The sequence below is a fragment of the Mus pahari genome, chromosome X (genome assembly GCF_900095145.1).
Source record: "Mus pahari chromosome X, PAHARI_EIJ_v1.1, whole genome shotgun sequence".
Lineage (NCBI taxonomy): Eukaryota > Metazoa > Chordata > Mammalia > Rodentia > Muridae > Mus > Mus pahari.
In genome coordinates this window covers 145,876,327-145,892,952 of record NC_034613.1, presented here as the reverse complement: position 1 = coordinate 145,892,952, position 16,626 = coordinate 145,876,327, and the positions used below count along the sequence as shown (strand labels likewise).

General features: G+C 38.8%; 1 protein-coding gene across 7 annotated transcripts in view; it reads left to right on the top strand.

Annotated features, from left to right (window-relative positions):
- Window positions 1–16,626, top strand: part of Frmpd4 (FERM and PDZ domain containing 4) — a 972,353-nt gene that overhangs the window by 529,298 nt on the left and 426,429 nt on the right. The window lies entirely within an intron of this gene.

Below are 16,626 nucleotides of genomic sequence, written 5' to 3'. Positions count from 1 at the left end.
GCACTGTTGGGTAAGGTCACTATTTTGTTCCCCAGGCATTTCATTTATTATTATTATTATTATTATTATTATTATTATTATTACTATTATTATTATACAGAGTTACATAAGGTGCTTTTCATGTAAGTAAGAAAGGTACTTTGTGCATACTCCCCCGTGACTCACTCACTCTCCCTCATCCTCCCTGTTTCTGTTGATCCCAAGGCATTTTTCTTACACTTCCATGTCATTAACACATACATGCTATTATTTATCTATATTGTTTAGGAGCAACAAATGAGAGTAAATATGAGGTATTTGTCATTTAAAGATGGACTGAATTCATTGAATGGTTGTACCTGGAGATAAAATAATGACCTAATTATATTGTGAAGTTTAATATTACTTGATCTCTATCTACAAGAGGCTTATAATCTAGTTGAGAGATTTTGGCGATAAAAAGAACCAATTAAGTAATTTCAGATGTGGTTAATATTATGAAGAAACCTTAGGAAATCTGTAAGAAGTATCATGTCTCCCTAACTAACTCTCTACACTCATACATTCTCTGTGTATGTTTGGTTGGTGCACAAGTGAATGGCAACAATATTACAACATACAACAGGCACTACTTCATATAGGTTCTTGTTTGTCCCTCATCTCTAGATGGTGCTTTTGGAGAGCCCTGGGAGGATCATGTGTTATATGTGTGCGCAATCATTGACTGAAAACAATGATCTTATGAATATAAGGAACTGCTAACAAACTTTCCCAGAATCTCCTCTATAGCCTTCTCTTTACGAGCCTGGGATATAAGCATCTCTGTCCTGTGAAGGGAGAAGGGTCTTTCTTTTTCTTAACTTAAGAAAGTTTTGTATTAATTTAATTTAGTTTCTTTTATGCATGTTTGTGTTATGCCTGGGTGTGTGTATCTGCATGGGCTGAAAACACTTTGGACTGGGTTCGTACTGAAGAGCTAAACATCCTAAGAGAGAATGGGCTGCAAAGGGAAAAATGAATGCCCTGGTGGTTTGCGCTGATCAGAGCATATTTTTATTAATCAGACAAGGAAGGAACCTTAGCCCTCCCCCAGTCTCTCTGTCTATCTCTATGACGCGCGTGGTCCAATCATGAGCGCAGATGCGATCCAGTAGGCGGGTCCGAATGAGTGGGCGGTGATGACGTCAGTGGTTGGTCCAAGTGACAGTGGGCGGCGACAGTGGGCGGTGATGACGACGATGTAGGGCGGTCTGACGACGCTGCATTCTGGGAGATCTGGGGAGGTCTTCTCAGTGGCAATCCTGTGCGTCTGTAAGGGGCACAATATAATGTTTAGAGGGGGAGTGGTTAGTGGAGGTGAGAGACCCCAACACCTGGGAATACATATGTGAACCACATTTATCCATTTGGCAATCAGAAGAGAATATCAGATTCACTAGAATAGAATTTATAGATATTTTGAGCCACAATGTGGGTTCAAGGAAACAAAACTAGGTCTTCTTCAAGGACAACAAGTGCTCTTAACTGCTGAGCCATCTTTCTAGCCCCAGAGGGAGTTTTTCATAGTCTTCACTGTATCGTGGTATGGAACAGGGGATGAGAAAGAAGGGAGCCCTGCCTTCTCTTAGGCAGGAGACAAATCGGTGACCCAACTCTGTATTATCTGTAGATTCTGATACTCTTTGCCTGACAGCCATCCTTGTTCAAAGCTATCACTCAGAATATGTAAAGAAACACCTGATATCTCTCCCTCAGTGAAAAAAATTTTTATGGTGAAGTTTGTAGGAGATGAGGAACTGAACTCAGAGCTGATATAGGAAAAGAGGTGAAGCCAACCCGAAGAATAATGAGAAGAATTTTTGAAGAGCAGACAACAGGAAGTAGACTATGTGGCTAGCATGGTAAAAGATGATGCACCGTGAAATTCCCCAGCCAAGCAGAAAAATAGTCACTCAAATCCACATAGGTTGTAAGGTACGACTCCATTTGCACACTGACAGGAAACCTATGCAATTAGCTAAGAATGAATGACCTATATTTTCAGATTATAATGGATAATATATTATATGTAATATAATGTGGTAGAATACACACACATGCACATATACATCTATAAATACATACAAACACGTGTATGTGTGTGTATATATATATATATATATATATATATCAGATGATATATTGACTCATATAATAGACAAGTAAATTACATTTGTCAGAAGCATCATTTCAATTTTAAATCATGATGAGAATAGTACAGACCATATAAAAGTACTTTATTTGGAATAGGGTGCTTCCAATGAGTATCTTTAAATGAAATTTTAATTTGTCATTATGTTTCATTAGGATTAATATTTTTCCTAAGTTTACATCTACCCACATGTATCATACAATCACTAGAATGTATTGGTGGCATTTCTGTTGCTCTGATACAATATGAAGACCAAGGCAACTTATAGAAGATAGAGTTTGTTTGGGCTTTGTTTCCAGAGAAAGCAGCGTCCATCTCCATCACAGCATGAAAGCATAGCAGCAAACAGCAGGCAAGGTAACAGAAGCAGAAACCCCAGTGCGTACATCTTGAAACCCAAGCCCAAATCAAAGAGATCAAACTTAAAGTGATGTAAGGTTTTTAACCTCAATACCCATCTCCAGTGATATATGTCCCCTGGCAAGGCTGTACCACATACACCTCCCAAAACAGTTCTGCCATGTAGGGACAAAGTATACAAATAGCCAAACTGTGGGGGGGATGTTGTTATTCAGCCTACCACACTCACATCTAACATTTGATAAGATACAGCACAACTAGTCTATATATGCCTGTGCCAACTGGGTTGCTATGTGATTACTCATTTCTGACTATATCTCACAGTCCATGTTTTATACTTCTGGGAACCAAGATGATGATAGCAAGGCTGGAATGGCATAGTATATGAAGAATACCATCTTCAATTGGATGACCTCATTCTGGGCGGTTGATTGGGAGGAAAGATGAGTGGGTTTGGACTCTGTAAACCAATTCAGTTGTTAGGCTGGCCAACTAGATCAGACAAGTGTGACCAAGCTTATAGCCTTAGGCAACCGCAATCAAATGCAACTGGGGCATGGAGGGACTGTTCGGTGGGCAGATGAATTCTGAGATCTAGCAAGGCCTGCATCATGCATGTTCCCTCGATACTAGAGTGGTTACCAAGGTCTGTTGAAGAAAACAAACAAACAAACAAACAAACAAACAAACAAACAAAAACCAAACAGGTCAAGGATGCTGAATAACATTAGACCACCAGGCTAGCCCTGAGGATCCCACCTTAGGAGTAGTCAGTGTTCTGAGATCACCCCTTGCTCTCTTTTTAACCGACCCTATCATTTTATAGCATTTTGTTGTTGTCATTAATTACCTGTCTAGAGGATTTGTTTTGCAGGGATGTACTCAATGAACAAGCCCATCTGGCTATTTTGGGCGGGGTGTCCTATGTTAGACAAAACTAGATCTTTTGGCCTACACAGTAGTTAGACCAGTGTTAAACTAGCAACAAAGGCAACTGGAATCCTGGTGTCTAATGGCATTTTTTAGAATGCTGACTAAACCTAAATGATATTCATTGTACAACAAGGTTGATCTTCTGGGTAGTAAAGGAGGAAGAACATGGTGGGATAATAGACTGCTGACAACATCTAACTCCTACGAGACAGGGTGTGCAAATGACCACAGGGATGTGTGGTCACCTAAAGTCAAAGAAAACACAAGAATCTGGATCATGGCTTTGAAGTGTGATTAGTATGTGTTGCCCTCGCCAAGCTCTGTCTCCCAATGGCTGGCCTTTGCTTTCTTCAATGCTCACAGGTAAAAAGTCAGACCCATCTTTTCTGTATTGAGGCTGCTTGAACCACCATCTTGCTAACTTCATGTTTTCAGCCTGACAATGATGCACAGCTCAAGTTGCATAACATTTTCCCCAGGAACTGAACTTAGTCAAAACATATCATTTTGTACTCCAGAATATTCCTTTTATTAATTGTCAGTAGATTATGACTAAAATTAATCACATCACTGAAGGCTTACCAAGACCACTAAATTAGCTTGTGTTAATTTGTGCTTTGTTTAATTCTGTCTTCAAAACATAGCTTCTGCCCTTAAGTGTGGACTTTTTACTTCAAAATATATTTCTTGAGCTTGACAAAGTAACACATTTTACTTGTTCCTTAGTTGTTTTCAAGGATAACTCTGGATTTCTAAGCACCATTTTAATGTATTGTGAGGACTGCTTCTGCCAGGAAACTGAAAAGCTGTTTGAAAATAACATTCCACATATAAATTTGCTAATTCTTTCTTGTTAGTTTCGCTTATGTGTGAACAAATTGAGTGATTTCCTATTCTCAAATAGTAAGTTTCGAGATTTTTATGTCACTCATATTTTTACTGACCTGAGACTATGCTCATAAGCACAGCTGTTGAGGCATACAAAGTAATTGACATTTCTTCAGTCAGTATATTTAGATGGTAATTGCTATTACTAAGTCATTTGCTTATTAAGTAAGAAAACAGGCATGGCTATATACGAAATCAACATTGACCAGACACAAAACTGGTATTTTATGGTCTTTTAATGCATTTAGAACAGGAAAAATTCTACAGATTCAATGAAATTCTGCAATGGCAGAAAACAATTTTCTTCATACCTCCTCAGGCTGGAATCTCTTCAATTGGATCTCCATTGGGTTTTCTTTCATTTCTATGTTGTTTCTTTCACGCAAAATAGAAATGAAGATAGGCTGGAAAAGGAAGGTGCTCTGCACGACTCTGCTCTGTTCCCTTTTCCCAAAAAGGTATCATTTGTTGTCAAGTAATGTATTAGATAGTTTCATAATCTACTTTATGTCAGACTCAATATTTTGAGAATATTGTTGAATGAATGCTGAGATAGCTACATAGTTTTGAGTTTGAAATCTGTGAAAGATACTCACCTGTCACAAGCTAGTGTCCTCTGAAAGGCAGGAAATACGCTTGAGAAAATGCCTCCATAAGATCAAGCTGTAAGGCATTTTCTTCATTAGTGGTTAATTGGGGGTGGCCAAGCCCATTGTGAATGAGACCTTGCTTAAGCTGGATGGTCCTGTGTTCTATAAGAAAGCCAACTGAGCAAGCCACCCCTCTATGGATTCTGCATCAACTACTGCTTCCAAGTTTCTGTCCTGTTCGATTTCCCCTCCTGACTTCATACAATGATGAACTGTGATATGGAAGGGTGAGCCAAATAAACCCTTTCCTCCCCAACTTGTTTTTGGTCATGTGTTTCATTAGGACAATAAAAGCCCTGAGACAAAAATCTACCTGAACTAAGTAACTCAATTTACTGAGAGACTGTCTTAAGAAAACCCTGACAGATGTCACATAGCATGCACAGGCCACCTTCCTCCCTTAACTAAATTTGAACCTGGCCTTTTGTAGAAAATGTAACCTAGCTGCACTTTTTGATTTATTTGACTATTGAATTCATGGAAAGCAGTCTTTAATACTGAGTGTAGCATCAGTGCCCTCACATTGTAACATTTGGAACTTTTACATCTAAATAACATAGACAAGATCTCTGCCATGAATATTAAACTCTGCCTCATAACATGGAAGCAGCGACAGACAACAAGTATAGAAATCGAAGTAGTTGGGTACCAGTAAAACTTTATTTAAAAAAAAGAAACTACAGCTTTATCTGGCCTGCCACCTTGGTTCTGAAAGAACAATCAGAGCAATAAAAAATTTGATATTCCTAATGATCTTTTGTGATGTATCATCCACTTTGCATTTTAACAAGACCACCTAAGAGATTCATAGGCTCTAGTGACATAGAAGTGCACTGTTCTAAACTACTCTTCAAAGTGGAGTAAGTAGTCATTTCTCAGGTAGCTCTTGGAACTAAATATTTGATGAATCAGAGGCTTTATATTAGCTCGTTTTGAAACCACTGCTTCTCTGTGACCTTCAAAATTATGAAGTTCTTTATCTGAGTCACCCAAAACCTCCACTTCCTGTTCTGGTTCTTTTCATTCTAAGATATTTTGTCCCCCAATTCCAGCCCCACTCCAAATTTCTTGTTCTGCAAAGTGTTGGCACTTTGCAGTCTAGAGGAATGGGTGAGGTATGTTATTTCATATATATATGTTTATGTAAGCACCCTATTCCTTCTGATGTTGACCCATGGTTATGGTGCCCAGATTTGTATTTGGCATGCTTGACATGTGTACAGTTTTTACTCCTCAAGTCAGATCAACAGATCCTTTCCTCAGAGGTCGCTTTTGAAAATCAGTGTTTGACCACTGCCTAATTCAATGAGATTTCTTGGCTGTGGCATTATCAACTATGCAGCCAGGCAATCCTTTACTGGGGGAGGCAAACATCAGTAAGATGCTTAATAGAATCCCTGGCCTCTCCTCATTATGCCAATAGTGTACCCCACTGCCCATTGCAATCTCCAGAATTGTCTTCAGACATTGTCATATGTACTCTGAAAGATAAAATGGCCCCTAGCTGATCTCTACTGAATTATTGGGATGCTGGACAATCTGTGCCTTCCCAGGTGGTCCCAGTGTAACTAAAGGGCCAGGATATCTGTCTTTAGTCTCCTGCACTCTCTTTTCCAATCCACTGGGGCATAACAATTCCATGTTCAATATTAATCTTAAAATAAGAAAACTCTGGGGACACACAGTGAAAAGTGCAGCATGTCTAGCCTGCTTCTCCAGGTCATGCCCTTGCTCATTAACCCAGACCCCTCTCAACATTTGTTACCTCCTCCCAGGTGTCTCCATGCCCTCCGACCTGCTCCCCTTTAGGTAATAGTTCTCCTTCCATTTCTTTCTGTCTTCTTTCTTTTTTTTTTCATTTTAAGTCATTTCAAGTAGGAATGGGGGCAAATATGTGTGGCCTTTGTGGTCCTTTGAGCTGGAACTGCTCTTAAGGAAACACACAGAGGAACACACAGAGACTTGGGAAACAAATGCAACTTTATAGTTTGAGACTCTTCTTTGTAACTAATGTTTTCCTATTGGCTCATTTTCATTATTTGGTGAATGGTGTGTGCATACACATATGCATGTCCACATATGCATATGTATCTTATGAATCTATCACATGATCTCTATAGGTAATTCCCAGGATTGGTACATACTATGTCAGGTCTGATGATATGATTGTCCTGAGAGGAGGAGAGATGGCATTTACTCACTTTGGTGTGAGTGCTGATTGAACCTCCACTACTTCCTTAGTTGGATCATACCTAATTCATTTACTCTCCCAAGAAATTCGACTGTGTATTATTTAATCATCAGAAGAGTTAGTTTCAGAGATTGAGCTTTGTTTTCCATTTGCTTACTCCTTGGATTTGTGGTATGCAAATTTGAGGTTTATTCAATTGAATGTAATAAATGTTGCCTGAGGGAGTAAGTCTTGGTCAGTTGGAGAATTGACTGTAGACTAGAATATACTCCCTGAGATGCTGCGTGGAACATGCCATTTCCAATTTCACCTGGATACTTCATCGTTGTCCAGAGATGTACAGAAAATAAAGAAGATTGTAACTAGTCTAGTGCTTCTGTTAGAACATACTGTGCCATAGTGCATATCAGAGCGCTCTCTCTCTCTCTCTCTCTCTCTCTCTCTCTCTCTCTGGGGGGGGGGCATTGTGACTTTTGGACCTTTTGCAGAGACAATAATGATGCATTCCGAAGGGGGCCAGAATACTTCTGATTTGTTTGTTTGTTTGTTTTTCTTTTGAACACTTCTTAGTCCTTCTGAGAGTAAACTAGGGCAAGACTGGTGGAAGATGACAACTCTCCCAAGCAGCCAACACTTGACTAGATCTGTGCACATGCCTTGCTTAGACTTCAACTGCCCAGCCCGGTTCCTTTCAACTGCTAGACTGCAGAGTTTTGATCTTATTCAAGAAAAAAATGTATATGTCTATGCTTTTAAGTCATTGCATCTGAAGATGGTTTGCCATATGGCACGGGCTTCCATTTTAAGAGAGAATCAAAAAGGCACATCTTTGGAGAACTGGGTTGAATAATGGGACTTTATTCCCAGGCCCATCCTTTTGCTTAATGTTCAGTTTCTCTTTTAAGCTTCCTTGCAGAAGGTAAAAGCAAAACATTACTTACTGTAAACAGTAGCCATGATATCTGGAGTCAGGTTGCTGGAGCCAGCTGAGGACAACCATTTTTAAGCTATACCACCTTCAGCAGGGCAATTGCATTGGCCTACGTATTAATTTCCCAAGGGCATGTATTAGAAGGGATTCTGCTATCCATCAGGGTATACACATGAGGCCTTTGTTTAAAGATCAAGGCTGTGGTGCTATAAGCCTCTAGATTCTGGGAGAGAGTCCAATGACCCAGGGCCCTTTCCTCTGCATACTGGGCCAAATGGAGCCAGAATCTACAGGGGGATTCTTTTCTCCAGGGAGAGGAGGTCAGAACATTTCTCTGGGGAAAGCATTCCTAAATCTGTTTGGTCATGACCAAGCCAGTGTTGCAGAACCAATTAAGCCACTTAAGAACTATCAGAGAAGAAATTGACCTAGGGGCCTGCCAGAAAGTCTCTCACCCTAAAATGCATCGCTTTAATCCCACTACCCTTTTGTTGACCAAGGGTCAAAAGCTAGGCATCTAGTAGCATCTGCAGAGATAAAGATAGAGTATTTTTTCCAGTACAGTTGTCAATCAATTGTATCTGAACAGTTTCCATTTGTTTCTTTGTAAAATGGGGTACATTGTTAGGATTGTGTGAGGACTACACAAGGTAATGCATGTGGAAATCTTGCTGTAAGTGTCTCAAAATTATGAAATAGTTTTTTTAAAAAGACACCCGCTACTGTTATTAATTAAACAATGAACACCCACTGAAAGTCAGGCGCCTTATTTGAGTTTCAATAGGGCTATCCTCCAAGCCAAACTGCCACCATTGTCAGGTGTTTGGCTGGCCCTGCTTGCCTAAGGTCACCACACTGCTGGGCTTGTAATTATTAATGATTATTAACATTCCTTCTTTGCAGGAGGGTTGGGTAGGATTATGGGGCTCTCACCTGAGTAGCCAGCTACTCCCACCAACTGCCAGATGTATGCACTTCTGCCCTAATTAATGTGTCCTTAGGAGTCTCTGGGCAGGGCTGGAGGACATACTTGGGGAAAATGAGGGGAGAGGACCCCATCTACATAGGCAGTGTGGCATCGAATGGCTTGTAAGTTCAGACCTTTCAATGTGATGTATTAAGGTCACTCATGCTGGTAATTTTCAGCCATTGTTCTATAAGTAAACCTAATAATACATTGTCTGATTCTCCAAAGTGAACTTGGAATCACACCCAGGTCTGTTGTTGGGACCTAGGAAGGAGTGGTAGGTGTTATTTCCAAGGGAAGGAATTTTACGAACAAAATTTGTCTACTTAGACCTCTCAAATCAAGGAAACAAAGATCAGTCTTATCCTGTCATTATGTCATGAATAGTTTTAATTTAACCTATGTCTCCAAACCCAACTGAGTGTAACAGTATATTACCACTAAGCATTGCAAGTTAGGACCCAGTAGTCTAAACAGGAGGAAAAATCTATTTTCATTTCTTTCCTTGTCCCAAGAGAACGAAATCCATAAGGGTTTAGATAATTTAGATAATTTTCATAATTAGTAAGCAAACTTCAGAAAACAAATAAACTAAAGGGACCCATAGGTTTAGACAAAACCCTTTAGAACTGTCTATGAGAAATTTTTACTTTAGAAATCATAATCAGAGAACAAAAAGGAGTCTTAATGTAGCCAAGTCTAACCTTGAACTTACTACGTATCTCTTCCTGCACTTGAACTCCTGATCCTCATTCATCTACCTCCAAAGCACTTGGATTACAGTCATGTATAACTATGTCCAGCTTTGAGAAAATATCTGTCCAGTCACTTTGGTGGCCCGGCTTTTTAGTGGTCCAGGAACCACTGGTGATTATTGACTTTCCCTTGGATGGACATAGTTGAGATGTCATCAGCTAACATTGAAAAACAAGAAGATACAAAGCTCCTTTTACCTCAGAAGCAATGCTGGCGCTACTCATAATCATAGTGTCTTAATCCCCATCATTCTGCAGAGGTATTGACTCCCTCTACTTATGGAGAAATGTACTCAACTGTGTTGAATACTGAGTGGAAGTATGCATATTCCCTGTGCAAGCAACCCAGTGAATAAGAGAAGAACCATGATTCAATGCAGTGATTACCACTTGTATTTTGTAAATGGTCAGACAGCAATCTTACAAGCTATATTACAGCTACTCCCATCTGTTATTGGTTTTGGTATGAATGCAGCCATAGGCAATATGCGTGTGTTTCAATAAAACTTTATTTGTAAGATGGGCCAATGGATTGTGACCCTCAAGCTTTAGTTTACTGATTCCTGAGTTGACAGTAATTAAACTCATGTGTTTGTAAGGGATAATGGAAAAATCTTTTAGAATTTTAAAATTTCTTTTGCTGTTGTTGTGACTTTTGATAGATGGTAGCATTCCACAGCACGGGCTGGACTAGAATTCCATATGCAACATGCCTGCTTCAGGAATTTTCAAAACACAAGACAGTCTTGGTCACTTTGTCCTAGAAATGACACAACACAGTAAGTTCTTAAATGAGCCCCAGAGACACATGGAAAAACATAGTACCTGCATTCTAACGAAGAGCTTCTGCAGGTACTAAAGAGGGTATTATGCTCAGTGCAAAGTTAGCAAGGCTATCAAAATAGGAATGTATTTCTATCTGAATCACCCTTACAAACAAGGTATTATGGTTTGAATATGAAATGTCTCTCACACCATCATGTGTTTCAACACAGAATCCTTATCTGGTAGAGTACTATTGAATTCAACCTTCAGCCTTTAAGTGAGGCCTAGATGAGGAAAGGGGCCACTAAGGGGGTCTACCCTATATGGTTTCAATAGAGCCTTATTTCTAGTCCAAGCTTTCTCTTTGCTTCCTGGGTCTCTAAGGTATGAGGAGTTCCAAACACATGTTCCTGCTGCCCTGAACCTTGTCATAACTTCCTTGCCATGATATACTGTGTCCTTTCCAATGGGGGCCAAAAGAAGTAATCTCGCACATTGTATCTTGTCAGGTTATCTATTTGGTCATAGTGATAATAAAAGTTAGAATACATAAGGTTACTTTAATTCAATGTAACAATGGCATCTATCTAATTTAGTTATGTTTTTCAAGAAGCATTAATATTTATTGAATTTCTCTAGTGATTTGCCAGGCATGGTGACACACATTTGTACTCTCAGCCTTCAGGAAGGTGAGGCAGGAGGAGAGAGAGGGAGAGAGAGAGAGAGAGAGAGAGAGAGAGAGAGAGAGAGAGAGAGAGAGAGAGAACTTTTTAGTAGCAAAGGGAATATTGAATACCATTTAATAAATGTAATATTTTAACATTGAAAAGGAAAGGCTTGGGGAGGCATATCAGTGGTTAAGATCAGTGGTGACTTGTGGAAGACCGAGGTTGAGTTCACAGCACGCACACGCATGCAGGCACACACACACACACACACACACACACACACACACACAGCCTCACAACCTCCAGGTCCAGAAGACTCAGCAGCCTCTTCTGACTCCCTGAGCACTAGACAGGTATGTGGGTACATACATGCATGTAAATAAAACATATGTACACATGAAATAATAGTTTTTAAAAATTAATGAAAGATCTAAAAAGACAAGAATTGAAAAATTAGGTAGCTAAAAGAAAGAGCATTTGTATTGGGGAGAAATTTTGTTGTTTTATCCTGACATTTAGTATTCCTGGATTTCAAACAAGCCTTAGAAAATATAGCTCAATAAATCTAAGGAAATATGTGTATTCATCAAGTCTACTCACTAGGTATACAGTAGATAAATGGCGTGTGAACACTTACATAACTAAATGACTTTTGAGGTTCTATCTAAATTAATTTCCTTTTAGGAAACAGGTAGATTGTAGTTTCTTTATTTTCACACAAACTTCAATTGGAATTAATGTTAAATTTTAGAATCTTGGGCTCATATTAATTGAGAATGTGGAAAGCAATTTTCCCCCTGGCCGTTCTTAAAAATAGAATTTTTAAATTGCTTAGCAACATAATTTACCATTTACAGATAAAAATAAAAGCCATTAATTGGGCCTCTTTTCTGTTTGGTTTTCTTGAAGAGTTTACTCTTAAAACAGTGCATCACAAAGCAAGGTGCCCTTGCAGCCAGAGAGCAACATATGGTCTCAGAGTAAATACAATCCCGATTAACTTCCCTATTTTATATGGAGCACCAATACTGCCAGGCATTTTAAGTACCTGCAACTTGTCAACCCTGAGTGTATGGTTTCCCATAGGACTAAGGAACCATAGTAGATTTTTCCTAATCACAGATGTGTGCCACATTTAACCATAATTAATGTACTAAAAGTTTTAAAAGCATTATATTTCCTACTTCATTTAAAGATAAACATTTGTTTGTTTTAACATTGAAATAAATCCTTTGAATCACAAAAAAGTGACATTTTTATGAGCCATGTGCACAAACTCCAGAAATTGACTAATTTTCAACAATTATTATGGACAGGCAATTATGTACTTGAAATTTTGCAAGCATATATGATTCATTACCTGAGGTTCACTGAACATGCTACATTTCAAATGTTTTATAGTGCAGCAGCTGCTAGCATATGTTTCTGTTTGGGGCTCTTAGTTCAAGATGAAAGGTAACTGAATTCAACCTAAGTATAAAAAGCAGCAGTTTTTATTATGAGAAAAGTGTGTGTGTGTGTGTGTGTGTGTGTGTGTGTTAATGTGTATGGGTATTATGACTATATGTATTCCTGTGTGTGATATCTGTGCCTAGTACAAGGAAGCCCATAAAGGTGCATCACATCCCCTGACACTATAGGTATAGGTGGTTGTGATCTGAGATGTGCGTATTGAGAAATGAATCCTGTTCCTTTGAGAAAGTGGCCCATGCTCTTAATTGCTAAGGCGTCTCTCGAGCTCCATAACCTTTCTCTTTCTTTCATAAATACAGGTTCTCACTATGTAGTTCAGGCAGAACTTGAACTCATTATGTAGACCAAGCTTCCTTAGAACTTCCAAAGATCCTACTTGCCTCTGTCTCCTAGTTACTGAGATTAAAGGCATGTGCCACCATACCTAATGGGAAAAAAGCATTTTACTAATAACTGTGCCAACAAAAGGAGTTTTAATCTGTCCAAGTGATTAGAAAAGGAAATTCTTCAAGAATAAAGTATAACTGTCTGTGAGAATTAAATCTACGATTATAACTTAATCTTAGTATATTATATTCCTTCTGCCAAATCCAAGGATATTTTGTTGTATTTGGGTAGAGTAAACTCGTCAACACAACCTAACTTCCTAGAAGAAAGGTGTATACCTTCTTTGTATAATTTAAAAAACTAAGTACACAAAACTTATTTGGGGTGAAGTTTAATTACATTTGAGAAATCTTTGGGACATGTCTACCTGGTTATAGAGTCAAGAATGTAGGCCTGGTCTGTAAAATTTGGGCATGGTAGTTATCTACAAATGTATTGTTTTGGGAAGCCATTGTGATACCCAGTTTCAAGAATATAGGTGTAGGGATTGGGGAGACAGCTCCATGGTCAACAGCACTTGCTGCTCTTGCAGAGAATTCTGGTTCTGTTCCTCCCAGCACCACATGGTATCTCACAGCCATCTTTAACTACAGGGGTTCTGATACCATTCTTTATATTCTATGAGTATCAGGCACATACATGATGGGCAAACCTACTGGCATATACATAAAGTAAAAATAAATAAATCTTCAAGACTATAGAGTTGGTAGATATGTTTTCTCAGATCAGGAAATGATGGAGAGACTTTCCTGATAAGATACAGAAGATACAACCACAGTCTCTACTTTCATGTTATCTGCTCCCAGGAAAATGTCCCTTGTGTGTTTATACATAGAATAGAATACATAATACTATCATATACTCTTATAGGACATTGTAGAAAGTACTATCCCCTTTTAAAACCTTTTATTCATATAATATTATTGTGTCATCATCATCATCATAATCATCTTTCTGTGCAAAGTATGTTTGACAGTAAGCTGTATCCTCATTTTTGGTCCTATGTTTTTATTTCAGGGAAAGAGTAAGCTCATATGCATTAAAATAGTTTAAGCATATGAACTATTTCATGTCACTCATTATTGAATCTGCATGCAAATAGAATTGCTTCCATCTCTTGTCCCCCTCCCCGTTTTTCTCAGGTTTAATGTAAAGATCAGGGCACATGTTTGGTGCCAGAAATCAGTGTTTGTTAATTGTCTTGGTGGTGGCACAGTGTTCCTTAATTTTGATTGTGTTAAGTACAAAGAGGGTACCTGAATGCTGTGAAAACATATTCCAAGTCTGTATTTTGTATCGATCATATATTCTTTGTAAGTGTTTTTCCATCTTTTACTAGGTCTTTTGCCTCTGTACACATAAAAATGGTATCTGTGATACTCTTATTAATGGGTTAACAAATCACTTCTATGGAGATATGTAACTGCAAAACTAGTTTAGGTCCTTGTATTTATTCACTAAAGGTTCTAATTCTTGAAGTACAATGGATAGACATTTATTATACACCTGTTACATGCCAGCTATTTTATGGGGTAGAACCTGCCCTCAAGAAGCTCACAGTCTGCAAAGAGAAAGAGACACAAAACATCTTTAGTATACTTCAGATGGGCAGGTAGCACAGTGAGGTCAAGGAAATTTTTGCAACTCATGAAGTTCCACACCTGCTTCACTTGCAAACAACTTAAGGAGTTGGTTCTGCTCTTGTGCAGCAGAACTACATGTGGATTTGGAGCTTGGGTAGGGTGTGCTGCCTTCTTAAAGGCCTCATAGTTTTTAATTACATCTATTTACATGTGTGTATATGTATTGTGTGTGTGTGTGTGTGTGTGTGCAGGTGTGTGTGTAGGTCTTAGTACAAATTGAAATAATTGTTTCTCTCTTATTACCATGTGGGTCCCAGAAATTGGACACAGGTCATCATACTTGTCAGCAAGTACATTTACCTGTTGAGTCATCTTCTTGGCCACAAAGATGATTTTGTGGTACGCAATGATTTGTTATTACTATAACATATCAAAGTGTTTTATAGAAGTCTCTGTCCCTTAGATCCCAAATCTGTCCTCCAGTATAAGAACTAACCATGCCTGACCCTGCCCTCTTTCTGAAATCAGAGGAGATCGGGTACCCTCAGAGTTGTGTGGGCATAGATTCCAAGTTTATCTTATTCCTTCACCATGATACTTTGGCCAGCATTCAAAATCCTGTTATACCAGGTGAATGAGTGTTCATATTCTTGCTGCTTCAGTGCAAACAAACACCCTGTCTTGTTCTCATTTTGTTGTGTTGTGCTGAGTGCTAAACTGCACTATCACAGATTCCATTCACATCTTTCATAGTCAACTCTAACATCATGGGTTTCTTGCCTCAGTCACCACACTTGTATATCTAATTGGTACAAAGTCATTGGCTACAAAGTCATTCAGAGGAACCAATGGAGATGCTTATATGTGTATCTTGACACAGTTGCCATTGTTTGGTTGGGGTTTTAAATGAAAAAGCTTTAGTATCCCATGAACTAGTTTATAGAAACATTGTTGCTTGTCTCTAATTTTTCAGCTTAAAATGGAAAAATATGGGAAAGACCAAGATCATGGTCCATCTTAATTTCTGTCAGTGTTAGGGGCATCTTCAAATTCAAAAGCTTGTAGTAATACTTTAAGTTTTGTTTCCTCTCCATTTACAGTGGCCAGTGGTGCACATAAGCCATTTTGGAGTCTAAATATCAGTGGAAATGTCATTAGAGTCCTAAGAATTCTTTGTATCTAGCAGCTGTTGATTGCTTGAATATAAATAACAGCAGTGGTCTTGCCAGTGTTCATCTTGGAAGCCTGTTTTTGGAGAATTATTTCTCTTTGGGGCCTCCTCGAGTAATAATGAGGATTAGGATTCAGAGAACTGAATTCTGTCTTTCCTGTCCTAGACCCTTTCTCCAGGAAGAGGAACTATTTGCCATCTCGGGCTAGGAGAATACATCTTTCCTAAATTTGGTGCTCAGAGAAGTACCTGGCACATGGATGATTCTTAAGTGAATCCCCATCAGTCAACATACAGCCACTGTGCAGGGAACTGTGATATTTTACACTAGTAGACTGATCTCAGAAGAAAGGCCAAAGGCTCTTTCCCTATATCAACTCCGATGGACTTTTGAAAACTAACAACGTTTTGGATTTAGATCAACAAACTAATCCCATGCTGAGTCCAAAAGGGCACACAGCTGGTAGAGAAAAAGTGTCCAACTTCAAAGCCAAGCTTTTTTATTTTTGGCTTCATGGACAGAAAGAGGGTTCAAAAGGGTGAACATTGGAGCTGTGACTGTTCTGAATTTTTGCAGGAGATAGCAATGAACCTAAGAGATGAAGAACACGTCAGAAGATCAGGGTTAAATTGTAGAGTAATGAGAAGCATGGTAGCATGATTTACATGGGAATCAATGCTAGAAGATGGTCTCTCTCTCTCTCTCTCTCTCTCTCTCTCTCTCTCTCTCTCTC